Raw genomic sequence first — 14,024 nt, forward strand, 5'->3', positions numbered from 1 at the left:
CATTTTCTGCAATCAAAATGAAATGTCAAGGAAGTATACCTGTTGTTTATTCTATTTCCCTGCTCCGTCACAGACCTTCTCTGTTGCTTTGTGGTATAACCACTCTGATAGTCACTCTGTTTCATATTCAAGAGTGAGGAAATAGCTGTGTTTCCATCCAGCAAGGTCTACTGGTCTTGGCACATATAAAGATATCTTCACTTGCCCCTTGAAGACTGCACTTCTTTTCTACTCCCCAACATATCCCCATGATTGCAGAGTGCCAGGGCAGTGAAGAAAAGAGTATTGCTAGCAGCAGCCATGCCTCTCCTCGCCACCATTCAGGAAGGATGGGGTCTCCTTTCTTTCCTTTGGAGGTGATAAATTCTGTTCCAGATCACCAAAGATTTGTGTCTGCTATAATTTATAGCTGATTTAGAGAACTCTTTATCTTCTGTCCTTCCTCCTTTCATGTCCTGGTCCTGCCAGCACTATCTGGCAAGCCAGGAAGACTTTCATCTTTGGCTGGCTGCGAGGATTGCAGTTCTGTCCAGGTCCTAAGCAGACGGTGGCTGCCTCATTGTCAGGAGTCGTCTATGCCTCTGCCACAAGCAGCCTGGCAGGCCAGAAAATATGGTTACCAGGCTGCCTTTCGAACTCCTGCTGCGCTCCTGCTCTGTGAACTGCAAAGGGATTTCGTCTTCCTGCGTGGCTATGCCTCTTAGAGCCTGACCAGGACTTGGCAGCATCCATCAGTGCCCTAGAGGCCCACAAAATAGCACAGACACATCTACCGGCACCTCTTTTGTTCTGTGAAGATGCACATGGTGCCTCATCAGAGGCCAGTCAGGCTCTTATGCATAGGTCAAACCCTGATAGCTTGCCAGGGATCCAGCCTATATCAAATGGGACAGAGCTGTGTCCCCCGCCCAGCCCTTCTGCACCCCTAGCCGGCTGCGGAAGCATGTCCTCTGCTCCTTCTTAATGGAAAGTGACACTGTGGCTGTGCTCCGTAGCATGACCACGAGGCACTTGGCAGCCGGAGAAGCAGTGTGAGCGCTTGGACCCAGCCCCAGTGTGTGCCAGAACCTAATTGGCACAACTGGTCCTTGAATGCTAATCAGGTTCCTTATTAGCATCACCCAGCAAAGGCGCTGGGGAAGGAGTGGGCATAGTAGCAAACAGACGCATAAGGAGTGCTACCCAAGTCCATTGGAAGAGTCTAGCTAATCCTCTGTGCTGTCTAAGTGGCTGGCATGCACTCAGCTGCAAAGAGGGATCTTTCCTCTAATGCTTTTCTTTATCTTTTATAGCAGCTGAGGCCAAGCTCAGTATTTATATTAGTTCTTTTAAAAATCCTCTTGGTCTCTATTTTATCTGGTAGTGAATTCCACAGCTTAATTATGCATGTGAAAAAAGTAATAATTTACCTATATTCATCATAAAAGCGTTGCCCTTTCCTCGCTCCCCTCCCCCACTACTGTATTTTATGTATTCACAGGTTCACACATCTTCATCGCAAGATGCTGTTGCAAGGTGGATGTGTTAGGAGGGTTTTCTTTGGTACCTGCTGTGTACGGCACAGCGAGCACATGCCATGGTGAAAGATGAGTATGCACAGGGCTGCAGCTTCCTTTTTTCTTCCCTGTAAATGTGTCTCTATGCACTTGGTCACTGGGGATTTATGCAACGTTTTCCATACATGAAAAAAGCATTACAAAAAGAGCTTGGCTCCTCTTTCACCTGCAGAGGGAGCTTTGTGAGGGCCAGGGAGATGCTAGCTCTGCCTTTTCTGTACGATTCTGCAGTTTTATCACATTTTTGGCCCTGGGCTGTTAGTCAGAGGTCTTTCACCAGGATGAAACTCATCTGAAGAAAAAAAATCCCACTACCTTCATTCCCAAGCAAGCTCCCCTGCTTTTCTGTGCTTTAAACATCTTTGAGAAAACTGCTGTCAACAGCATCCTCTCCTTCCCTCTCTCTATGGGGTCTGTCTTGTGAGCACAGCATGGGTGAAGAAGAACAGCAAGCAGATGTTTGGATTTCACACTGCACCTCTCCTCCCTCCCCCTCTGCCAGTCCTGGAAGAAGATTTTTCACCAATAAGTGCAATGGGGATTCTTAATGAACAGCCTCTGTTAAGCCAGAAAAAATGTCCTATGAATACCAGGGGCAGCTGATGGATGTGTGCTGGTGTTGAGGACAGGATGCTGGGGAGCTGCAAGGATTTCTTGCTTGGGCAAGACAATTCTGAGTTTCTCCAGCCTTGTCTTTAGCAGAGGGGGTAGATCAAGGACCACTGACCAGAGCTTTGCCAGTTCTGTGAAACTTAACATGACCGTCAGTCTGTGGCCTCCAGTGTTGAAGGACTAATGGTGTGAAACACAGTCCTGGTGCCTGACTGTCTGCAGTCTTCTTGTATCCAAGAGGCCAAAAGGAAGAAGCTTTTGGGTTCTTGTCTGAAATGCCCACATCCTCATCTATCAGGAATTAAAATCCTGGTCCTAATGTCCTGACATGACACCTATTGCATTTAAATGCTGGTATTTATTTGTGCAGGGAAGGAAGGCAGTGAAATCCTAACCTACATAAGCAGGCTTCTAAAGTGCAATTCTAGCAATACAACGCAATATTCTAGCAATAGATAAAATTGCTGTGCTTTGCATATATTAGGGATGTGGTGATAAACTAGGCATTTAGATAGCCTCAAATTCCCAGTGGATTATGCTAGGAAATGCAGCTACTAAAATGGGATCTGAAAATGGAGTGCATTTTTCCAGCTAGCACATAGAATGGTCCTGGAACTGTATAAAGCCATGGGCATGATTTCTTGTCAGTCTGGGCATGTGTTTCCTGCAGAAAGATTCTACCCCTTTGGAAACATTTTCTCTGATTGTGATTCCTCTCAGCAGTTTCCCTCTGACCTTTGAGTTTAAAAAGCCCTTAAGTACCAGAAAGAAGGAAAGCAAAATATTTGTAGTGATAAATTTTCACCCTTGCTGGCAAGTCAGTATTAGTCCTATTTTTGTGACATTGTCAGGCTCTAATGGAACAAAAATGGACCTTGTTTCCAATAGCTTTGACTCCCCAAGCAGGTACCTGTGCAGTAGGCCACATTTTGTCTCTGGAATGTAATAAAATGATATAAAATTGTATAGATGTTACATGTTTTGTTTATGTGCTTTATTTTATACATTTCAAAGGTAAAAAAATGGCAGGCTCAAAATATGGTGCTTTTGCAAAACTGCACCAAATTGCCAACAGCATCCTAAATTAGAGTACGTGTAAATAGACTGTATGGCATTTGGAGAGCCTTGCTGTGGGTCTAGCTTGGGTGGCTGATGGTGTAGAGATATTGTTTGGCTAAACAGCTCCCACTTATGCAGCTCTACAAAGTGGCAGCTGGGACAGCCTAAGCATGGGCACTTGGACTCAGAAAACCCAGTGACTCAGCAGGCAAATCAGGACACCCTAACTAGGACCAGGGTTTTCCACTAGCAGGTGCTGTGCTTGCTGGAAGTGTCCTCCTGCATGCGAGTTAAAGAACTGGCTTGGCTACAACCTGCAGACAGTGAAGAGCCCAGTGGCCTGTCCGTTGAGATGTGGCTCACCTCAGTGTGTTTGCTGTGGTCTGGCTGGACTCCTTCCACTCACTTTTAAATCAGTCCTGCAGTTCCAGACAGATGTGGTATATTTTACAGTCTCTGCCGGGCTGCTTGGTTGTCTGGCAGTGTGCTGCTGTAAGGTCTGCTGCTTGCCATGCCAGTACTGGCTGTATTTCAGTGACAGATGACATTTTCCTAGTGTATGCATAGTTTATAACCAGCTTTTATTAAAGCTTTCTCCTTGAGCAAAAGGACATCTATTAGGAGGACATACTGGCAATGGAATCAGGGGTCTTTGATGCCATCTTGTTGATTGACTAAGAACTTACCACGTTCTGCTTCACAGAGCACAGCAGGAGTCAAACAACAGAAAATACGTCCTTTCCTTGCATCTTTGGGTCTCTCTCAGCCAACACTTGGCCCAAATATTCTCCCTTCGCTGTCTTTCAAAACCATGCTACTGCTGCTATTTCTACCTCTGTATAGCTTCTCTCTTGGCTTCCTTAGCCTTCTTGCTACTCTTTTGCCAATGTACAAACCATGACAAAAAATAGCCAACTACTTGTCATCTTCTGGGAGTACCTTGCATGTGCATTTATTTTTGGCAGTAATTTTTCTGTTTGATTGATGAAACACACTAATGTTTTGATTCTCTAATTCCATATATATCTGCATAGTGGATAGGAAAGGAAGTGTGGCACATGAGCATATGCAGTACATGGATTTTGAAGGAGCTTGGATGTGAATATATATTATTTTTGTATGCATGTGTGCACGTATCTTTAGATGCCTCTCAGTCTGTGCCAGGTGCAGTATATGACAATACAATGATTTTATACATACTTGATGCATTTCTGTGCAGTGTCAATATGGTTTATTCTTCATGTGAATTCTTGTTTGAAACAACCTTACTTTCCTTCAACCAGCTCTGCCTCTCTATGAACTATGAAGGATAGGTAAATAGGGAGCCAGAGAATGGAGCGAGGCAGCTGGGAGATTATTAATATTGAAAATATCAGCAAGCATCAGCCCTTTTATCACAAGGCATGTTTACAAAAGGACCTTTCCACTGCATGAGGACACTTGCACACTCCACCAAGCTAGTTGGCATTCAGTGCATGCCATAGCATCTGGTTCTGTCTCTTGCTCTGTGGCTGTCCAGAGAGAGATTGTAAAATGAGTCGACAGGTAGATAAATAAAGAGAGAAAACTGGGCTATCGTCAGAGGCAAATGCAGGTTTATGTAGATGCAACTTGACAGGAGGCAGGGAGGGATAAGTCACGTTTGCAGACTGTGTGTGGAGGTATCGCAATTGCACTGGAGCCTGTGGTCCAAAGGGTCTGGGAAGCTGGCTGAGAAGACTGGGAAAGGAGAGGGAAGAGGTGGGATAAGCACTGTCAGTTAGCTGGACCTGGTGTCCACTTTCAGCCCTTGTGCCACACCTGATGCCAGCTGTGCCACAGCACTGCTGCAAAGCATTTATGCTCCCTCAGGTCATGATCTGATTGTGTTGATGCTGATTATGGCCTCTGGGCTCTTCCAAAACAGAAATAATAAATAGCACCAGCCTGCTCTGTGCTGCATCCTCATCTGGGTACTGACCTGAACCTTCTTCTGAACCACCTCCTTGGGAGAGGGTTTGAATCACTGCAAATCAAGAGCAGAAGAACTGTATGATCACCCAGTCCTGTCACCCCCCATCTGGTCTGCAGATATTAATACAATTTCTGGTTGGGGTTTTTTTTCCCCATGGGAAACTAGTGTATGACTGATGGCTTTTTTTTTTTTTTTTTTCTTTTTAAACCAGGAGTCAGCAATATCCAGCAAGACAGTGGATCCACTTTAGCATTTCAGAGCCTTTATCCAAGGTATGTTGTGACTGGTATAAAAACACCTGTAGCAAGAGATGGCACAGTGGAATCTCTGTTCCCTGGCTAAGACTGCCGGATTCTAATCACAGTGTAAATACTAATAATTAATAATAGTGTATGAGTAGCTATCTGAAACTCTCCCTTGCTCAGTGCCATTCACATTGGCAGGCAGTGGCAGGAGATGGCTCAGTATTTCATAAACAGCATTTGCAAGCTTTTGTTCAGACTCAGTACAGATGTTCAGTTCAGCCATGTTTGTGCCCCTTTTTATTCACTGTTGGCTAATACACAGGGAGAGTCTGGCTGTTTGGGGAAGGGGAGTTCCCTGTGGTTGTTTAGAGCACCTTTAGAAAGGCAGTTATGGGTAAGTGTGCGAAAGGACCTTAGATCATAAGTGTTACATGAAACCTTTGCAAAAGGAGAGTCTCAGTCCCTTACCAGTGTGCTCATCAACGTATGTCTGCTACGCAGGGCTCTAAATTGCACGCTCCCAATGTCCCTGGAGATTAGACCATGTTTGGAAATCAGTGAATTCCTAATGCTATAATGCTATGTGGGGAAAATATCCCTAAGAGGAAAAACATCTGAGATTTCACTGAAGTGATCTACACACTAAAATGATGGGAGCAGAAAGCAAGGAAGAGGGACAATTCATCTGTCTCAGAGGCTACTGATTGCCAGATCTCTCCTATGACATACAGAAGAAAGGTTCTGTGTTTTTACTTCTGAATCTCTCTATCCCTCTTTCTTAAACAAGGTGTTTTTAATAGATTTAACCCCACCTTCCCTTGTCTTTTCCTCACACACAGAGGCAGTGTTTTATAGGTTTAGGTTCTGTATCTTTCTTGCACATGTAAATATCCATATACAGAAATGCACACACAAGCTGTTTTTATAGATTTAGCTCGTGTGTATATCTGCTTTACAGTTGAGCAGGTTCCTATAGTTTTAGCATGCACATCTATAAATAACCTCTCACATACACACATACATGAAAGCATGCTCCTATGTCTTTAGTTCCGGTGTCACACAGAAGCAGGTTTTGCTCCTTTTGAAAGGTAAGAAGTGTGGGAGCGGGTTGCCTAGCTTTACAATACTAGAAGTCAAATTAAAAGATCTGCAGAACTCTTTGCTGTGGCAAACCACTGTTTGGCCTTAGGAGACGGAACTGCTTTAATTTAGCTGAAATTACTGGACTTACTAGAGGTAAATGCCATGTATATCATGGTAGATGTAACATTTGTGATATACAAGAGATTGTCCTAGATAATCAGCTGGCTCCCTCTTACCTTCAAAGAAAGGTTGTGTTTTCTTTTGTACTGTTTACTTCTGGAAGAAAAAATGCCAAAGCAATAGAAGAATGTATGGTTATAGTATTTGTTTCTCTGCTTTCCAAAACTAGGAAATGGTACTGGAAGCCCAATGTGTTAGTAAAAACAACAAAAAGCTCGTTTTTTAATAGCAGATAATATTTTGGTTTGCAGCAACTTTGTTCTCTTCAGGGTTTTCAATTTTCATTAGACCAAAATATGCAAAGCAGTAAGCAAACAAGTGAAAAAAGTATTTAAAGGAAATTTGAGGGGGGAGTATTTTTCCCTCAAGATTTTTGTCAAAAAGTTAATAAGCATTTTTTTGCCAGCTTGTCCATAGACTTTTGATTTAGTCCTACATTTTTGTACCTCTAGTAATGACCTGCTGTAGTATGAATCAAAAGGTTTTTAATGTTATACCTCACAAATAATTTTAGGGCATTCTTCATGTAGCATTGCCCCCTTATGCCAGCAATGGTCTTACCCACAAGAAAAGGAGCCTTTAGTGGGAGATGCTTACATTGGGAGGGAAGATAACTGCTGTTGAGTGGATGGACATGAATTAGCTATAAATTTCCTCAAGGGTGAATGTTACTCTAGCAGCATTTTTAGCATCTTTGCCTGACAGAGAACAGGGAGCTGAGTAAGTGGTAATATTCTGACGTCATTTTAAATGTTCTTAGGGCTATCTCTAGTCACACTGTTTATACAGTTTAAGGTCTGAAATGTAACAGTTACTGTTATCCCAAGATAAGACACAATGAAATGGTGTCTGTAGCTGGTGAGGGTTATTTCTGTATATCAAATTATTTCATGCTACTAGGTTTTCAAATGGACTCTAATTAAATTAAACAGCTTTTTTTTTTTCTCCTTTATCACCACAGGCAGATCGAGATTGTGTTGCAATTATGGGGGAAGATCTATATTTATAGTGTGGAAAGAATTTGTACGGAAGCCACAGTTGTCTCTCTGCCTGGCGTGACATTTTCATTCTGCACGAATGTTGTGTAACCTTCTGGTAAGTAAAACAGGCACAAAGTATGTACCAGCATTGTAAAGACAAAGCTGCAGGTCTTACTTCTCTTGTGCTTAAAATATGATAACAGATGCTAAAAGCACTTTCTTTCTAATATGTTGGTGGTTAGAAGTTGAAAGCTGAATTCACACTTACTGACATGAATGCAAGTGCTAGGGCTTCAAGAGAAATATCAGGTATCCTTGGGTGCAGCAGAAAAATACACAAGAAATACAATACTGGTAATATTTGTTGTGGAATTCCAATTACACTTTGGGTTCCATTTGCTATCTTATACGGTTGTATCTGAGCATCTCATAATCTTTCATGTGTCTGTCCTCAGAACACCCCTATGAAAAATTGCTGACCCCTTTTTCCAGGAGTCACAATAGAGATTGGCAAAAGAAGAAGTTCATAACTTTTCCAATATCAGACCCTCATCAGTTCACTGTTGACAAAGGTTACACTGGAAAATTGGTTTCCCCCAGTATGAAAACAATGCGATTGGAGGCATTCAGTATTGATGAAAGATGCTCTTTTTGTAACAGGCCTTGGCTAGGGAGTTGTAAAATCTGAGTTCAGTTTTTAAAATCTGTTGTAAAATCTGAGTTCAGTTTTGGTTCTGCCAGAGACTTCCATATTGTATGTTCTTGGACAAAGCAGGTCTTCCTCTGCCTCAGTTTTTCCATGTGTGAAATGCACAGCTCTATCTGATTAAGCACTCTCATTAGTGGTCCAGATGTACTGGGATATTCAGGGATGGAAACTGCATCAATTCATAATTGTGTGAATTCCAGCAGTGCTTTGCAAATAGCATTTAGACATACAAATGCTGGCCTGGGAAGCTTGCCTATCACTGAGCTTGTCACTGGGCTTTCTCATTACCATAATCAATACAATTTACGCCCCAAATAATCAATGAATAACCGTCAGGAGCATTGAGAGCTATGTATCTAATATTCTGCTTCAATTCTGTTCACTTTTTTCTCTACTGCTTGTGCTACAACTTACATTGTTATAAAAATGTCTAGAAGTTGAGCATAATAAAATGAAAAAAAAAATCGAATTCAAAGTTTAAGGTGCAGTCTCATTTAAGGTTTCTAGAATAGCTTATCTTATACAGACACTTGGTGTCAGCTTCTGTGGCCTGTGCCGTTATTACAAAAATATTTTGTAATATATTTTTTAATACATAAAAAAGAAGATAAGTATAAATGCAGAACCCAGGTTCTTCATGACTTGATGGTGATAGCAATTCAGATTAAGGAGAAATAAGAATTAGCCACTGAACCTGTGGCAGCAAACAAATTATAATATTAAAATGTGCCCTTTTTTTCTTTGTTAGTTTTCTTTTAACAAGCTGTGTTTTTTAGCCTTCTGCCAATGCTCCACAGTTTCTCAGCGAATTGCTCAGTGGGCAACTGGCTGGTCAGCTCTCAGATCGTCTCTTTAACGGCAGGAGAGGAATGTACACCAAAGCTCTCCATAGCTGCATAAGCAATATACATGATCTGTGCACACAGAGAAGGTTTGATGTATCCCAGCGGTGCCAGATTCTCTCTGTGTGTGCAGATCAGCTAAACTATCCATGTACAGCTGAAAAGCCTTCATCCTGCTCCCTGTTTGGATTCAACAAGCACTTTGCAAAAAAAAGCTGCTGGGGGTGGCTACTACTTGCTCATCTAAACAAACACGCTCACTATGCAGCAGGAGGGAAGATTGTGGTTCACCATGACAGTTCATTTACTCTGACACCTGAGGGACCATTTAGAAAGAGGGACATCAGTAGCAGGCTTTTTGCCCAGAAAATTGTCTCTCTGTGATATATAGCCTGCATTCACAGGTGGAGCATCTCTGCCTCAGGGAACGGATATCTTTGAAGAAGAAAACGACTGTAGTTTAAAATCATTTTAGGCTTGGCCCACAAAAAGACGTAGGGATCACTCATCTGATCTTCATGTAATTGATCTTTGGGAACCCTTGTTCTTCTAAGTGACTTGCCCAAGTCTCATAACAACTTAAATTCAACACTGGAAGTAGGAGCTATGTGTCCTGGCAGCTACTGTAACTGCAACACAGAGCCACGCCTCTGGTTTGATAAAACCAAGGATGTCAAGCAGTAGCCTTGGCAGTGTGCTCCTGAGGCAGCCTCCCCTGTGTTTTCTGTTCAGCACAAATGAAATGTGGGCATAGCTGTAAGAGACCGGCTGAGTAAGAAGGTGAAGGCACTGGCTCTCCTTTTAACATCTGGAAATGAGGGTACTTCCAGATGGTTGAATAAGCTTTCCAAACAGAAGATTCATGGTCATGTTCAAATGATTATTTGCATCCAGAGAGGTTTGGGACATCTTTCAAATGCTGCCTAGATAAGCAGTAAATTAAAAACCAGTTAAGAATGAGAAGACAGAGGGAAATGATGCCAGGTGTGGAAAGCAGTGGTCTAGGTCTGTTTAAACTTGATACTCTGCCTGTCACACTTCATCTGATTGCCGGCTGTAAAAACAGTGTGCTTGTGCTCAGGGGCCTCAAGGTAGCAGCACTGTTGCATGTCTGAGGCAAGCGGACACCTGAGCACTTGCAGACAAAGTACTTCTAGAAGAACATCTCTCATGCCTCATACCGTTCATCGTAGAGCCAGTTCTGTCCTTCCTTTAACATTACTTTCCTTGCTGTGCATGCACAGGAGCTCTCCTGTCTTAGGATTTCCTAACCTAGCCAAGTCACTAATATTCTGAATCCAATCTCATCATTATTAGTGTTATTCAGCATGATCATTTTTATCACAGTTTTGCTTAGAAGCCACTCCCAAATTCCTGGTTTTGCTCTGCATAGCCAGTAAATAACAGCACCTTTCCAAGAAACAAATGTCCCAGGTAATCCAGATGAAGCAGGTCACCACTGCGGCATTTTGCATCTTTCTTGTGGTCTAGTCCATATAACTGACTTCTCATGTCAAGTCCTGGCCCCACTGAAATCAGCAGGAACTTTGCCACAAGCATCAACTGGACAAGGATTTCATCTCTAATGTACTGTGGTCCAGGGTGGTTAATGACACTTGGGTTTCATCTTCATTCGGAGGGGCTGAATTTATTTATGTATTTGTTTATTTATTTGGGGTTTCGCTAATAAACAGGTGGGCTCTGATTCCTGACTCCTCTTTGTAATGAAACCATTTTCAAGTATGCTGCAGAACTGTTTACTAAACCCAGTTTACCAAGCTTTTGGAATAAAAACTACTTAAGATGTCCAAGAGTTCTGGCTGGTGATATGCCTCATATGATCTGTTTTTCAGTAATGGATTATAATTCCAAACACGACACTACTTATTCCACTCTGTGGAGTCTAATTAACTGTCAGAAATGCATTGTTGAAGGGATGATGGATTATACCAAGGAAAACATTAATGAAGCTCATTCCAGGCAGCCTGTGTGAAGACCACAACTGATGTTACTGGCTGCATGGAGAGTCCATTCCTTTTGGTTTCCAAAGCCTCAAGCAGGGAGAACCTCAACTGCCTGTCAATCCCACCCAATTAAGAGCCCATTAGATGCACCCTTTTCTTTCACTGTCATGATCAAGGTGATTTTTGTCTTCGCAAGTAGCTAGCTTTACTGCAGAAACAGAGACTGTGGAAAGTGAGCAGTGACTATCTGGTAGTCACAGTATGACTTTATTATTCCTGACCTGACAGTGCTGCCTACTAGCAGAGCCACTAGTAAAGTGGCCAAGGTGAGAGATTAAACTATGCTTGACAATACGCACTTCCTAGAAGGTCAGGACCTGACTCCTTTTGCATAGTTGGGGACAGCTGAAAAATCTGAGCTCTGAAGAACAAACTGAACATTTGTCTTTTCATGCTACTGTGTGTATCCTCCCACCTCAGGTGAACGCTATGCCACGCAGTGACATTCAGCTCTGAAATTGTCATTCTGATCCGAGGCATGTGTCTTCTCCTCCTGACCATGGCTTGAAGACAGCTGCCTCCAGTCTGGGAGCAGTAGGCTGATGCTGGTGTCTCCTTCCTGTCTGTGTGCAAAAGTCTTGCAGGATCAGCTTTTCTCCGCCTCTTTTCCTACTGCACCATCCCCAGCAGAAACAGTACAGTCCTGGTAGTGGCCTGCTGTGCTTCCTCACACAAACTGGGAAGCTATTTGTTTCAAGATCATACTGGAGAAAAGTCTTCCCAGTGGTGAGAGCTCCAGTTTCCCAAACAGCCTGCAATACCTGATCCTCTCAGCAGGGAACTGCTGGAAACAGGGCAGAGAGCATCCATTCAACACTCTCCACACCTTGTCTCCTGCTGGCCAAGGCTGTGCCATCTGCTGAAGAGAGAAGAGCATTTCTCTCCAGCCACTCTCCAGCCTTCGTGTGCCAGTTCAAAGGCAACAGCAGTAAACGTGACAGCATGTAATTAAGTGGGAATGGATACCCCTGTGAACCCAGCGGACAGGGGTGAACATAAGATGCTGGCAGAATTCTTCTCACCTCATCCCGAGCAGATGGCACCAGATTAGCTGGGGTTTTTTTTGTAACCTTTTAAATAATGAAGCAGCAACCTGGCTAAAATAGCCCCATCTGGATCATATAATCCTAACCTTCCTCAGGGTTAAGTGCAGGTTATCTCACCATGGGCTGCGGTAAGGGCATGGTCACTGGCACACAAATTGCATGGCTGGAAATCCATTCTGTTAAGTGACCTTTGACCAGAAACCTAAACTAGTGGATATTCTACTGCTGCCTTTTTTTACCATTAGCAGTTCTCTCCCCACACACCAAATCTGCAACAGTCTGAAAGAACAAGAAAGAGCCTTACTCTAAATTTAGCTGAAATCACATTTGCCTGACCTCTAGAGCTGGCCCTAGGCTTGTAAGAGGCTGGGTCAGAGAGTTGGTTGTGGACTGTTCTCTGTTTCTACTCAATGGCTTGTCCAACTACTCAATTTATTGTAGTGGGATGCCCTGAGGATTGAATCTAAGACTTGGGCCTTCCAGTTCCTCCTTCCAGTCTCTGCAGGACCAGCCTGTGGAAGGCTGTGGGTACCAAGATAGGAAGGGGCTTAAGGGTGATGCAGTAAAGTCTGAATAAAACCAGTGGGATTAAATAAAGCACAGAGAGGTTTACACTATCAGGAATTATATCCTATTAGACTACATGATAATCCCAAGAGAGGTGGCAGAATGCGGCAGACAGTTTAAACCAAATTGCTTATACCAGCTTGTGAATACTGAAAGATAAAAGGCAGCAGATAAATTAATTAAAAATCCATAGTTCAGACATGCCTTGATATGCCTCTTACTGTCCCTGGAATTCATGAGGAGAGAGAACAGTACAAAGCCAATGGAGTAGCACAAGGGCAAGGCTCCTAGCTTGGCACCTGATTATGTCAGTTAATTTAAGCCAAAGACACAGCAACATAAAAAAAATTCCAGCAAACAAAAGTCTTATCTGAACAAGTAATTTTTCACTTTTTTTATGACTGCATATATCAGACAATCTCTGAAATAAAGTTCACCTCACTTATATCTCATCGTGAAGACTCAGTGTCTGCTGAAATGAAAGCAATTAATTGAGGTCTTTTACAGAGAGTCGCATTACGTTCTGTCATGCATCATTGAGTTAATTATTTAATGACATATAAATCCTAACGGTTCAAAAGGTCTGGGTCTGTGCTGGAACTACATTGCAAAGCCGTCTTTCATCTATCTCTTCTCACAGAAGAGCAACTTCCACTTTCTTGTGAAGAAGGAGCTATCTCTTTGAAATATTGTTGTGGCAGCCATCAAAAGGTGTGATATGAAATGTTTATTCACACACAGATACCAGATATTAAGTGAAATGAAACATATGTGATTGCCTGTTTGTTTGTTATTCCCCTGTTAAACCCTAAAGACATTTTTCTATCACTCTCTCTTGTTGGATTAGCTGTTGAATAGTATGCGTCTGTTTGATGTAGTGTGTTAGTTTCATTAGATAATATTTCTCATTAAGGAAGTATCACAAATTAATTAATTTGTAGAAAGACTGAACATTTTGTTAATAATGCTTTGGATTTATTTGGTACCTTTTATGTAAGAATCTTGAAATACTCTGCAGAACTGAATTAATTAATGATGAAGTTGCATTTTCTGTCATACAAGTGTGATCTTGGCACCTTTGGGAGTACAGCTTTTTGTTTGTCCTTTAAACAGGGTATTTGGACCCACCCCTGGCAGATGCTGGGTACCTTCATCACTGAGTGATGC

At 42.5% G+C, this 14,024-nt stretch overlaps 1 long non-coding RNA gene across 1 annotated transcript in view; it reads left to right on the forward strand.

Annotated features, from left to right (window-relative positions):
* The window catches only part of LOC138685891 (uncharacterized), a 50,151-nt gene extending 42,324 nt beyond the window's left edge, over positions 1 to 7,827 (forward strand). The window contains exons 3-4 of the long non-coding RNA XR_011325267.1: positions 5,393 to 5,453; positions 7,651 to 7,827. This is a non-coding gene — a long non-coding RNA (uncharacterized lncRNA). The remainder of the gene's footprint in view (positions 1 to 5,392; positions 5,454 to 7,650) is intronic.
* Positions 7,828 to 14,024: the final 6,197 nt, after the last annotated feature.

Source organism: Haliaeetus albicilla, chromosome 7, assembly GCF_947461875.1.
Source record: "Haliaeetus albicilla chromosome 7, bHalAlb1.1, whole genome shotgun sequence".
In the NCBI taxonomy this organism is placed as follows: domain Eukaryota; kingdom Metazoa; phylum Chordata; class Aves; order Accipitriformes; family Accipitridae; genus Haliaeetus; species Haliaeetus albicilla.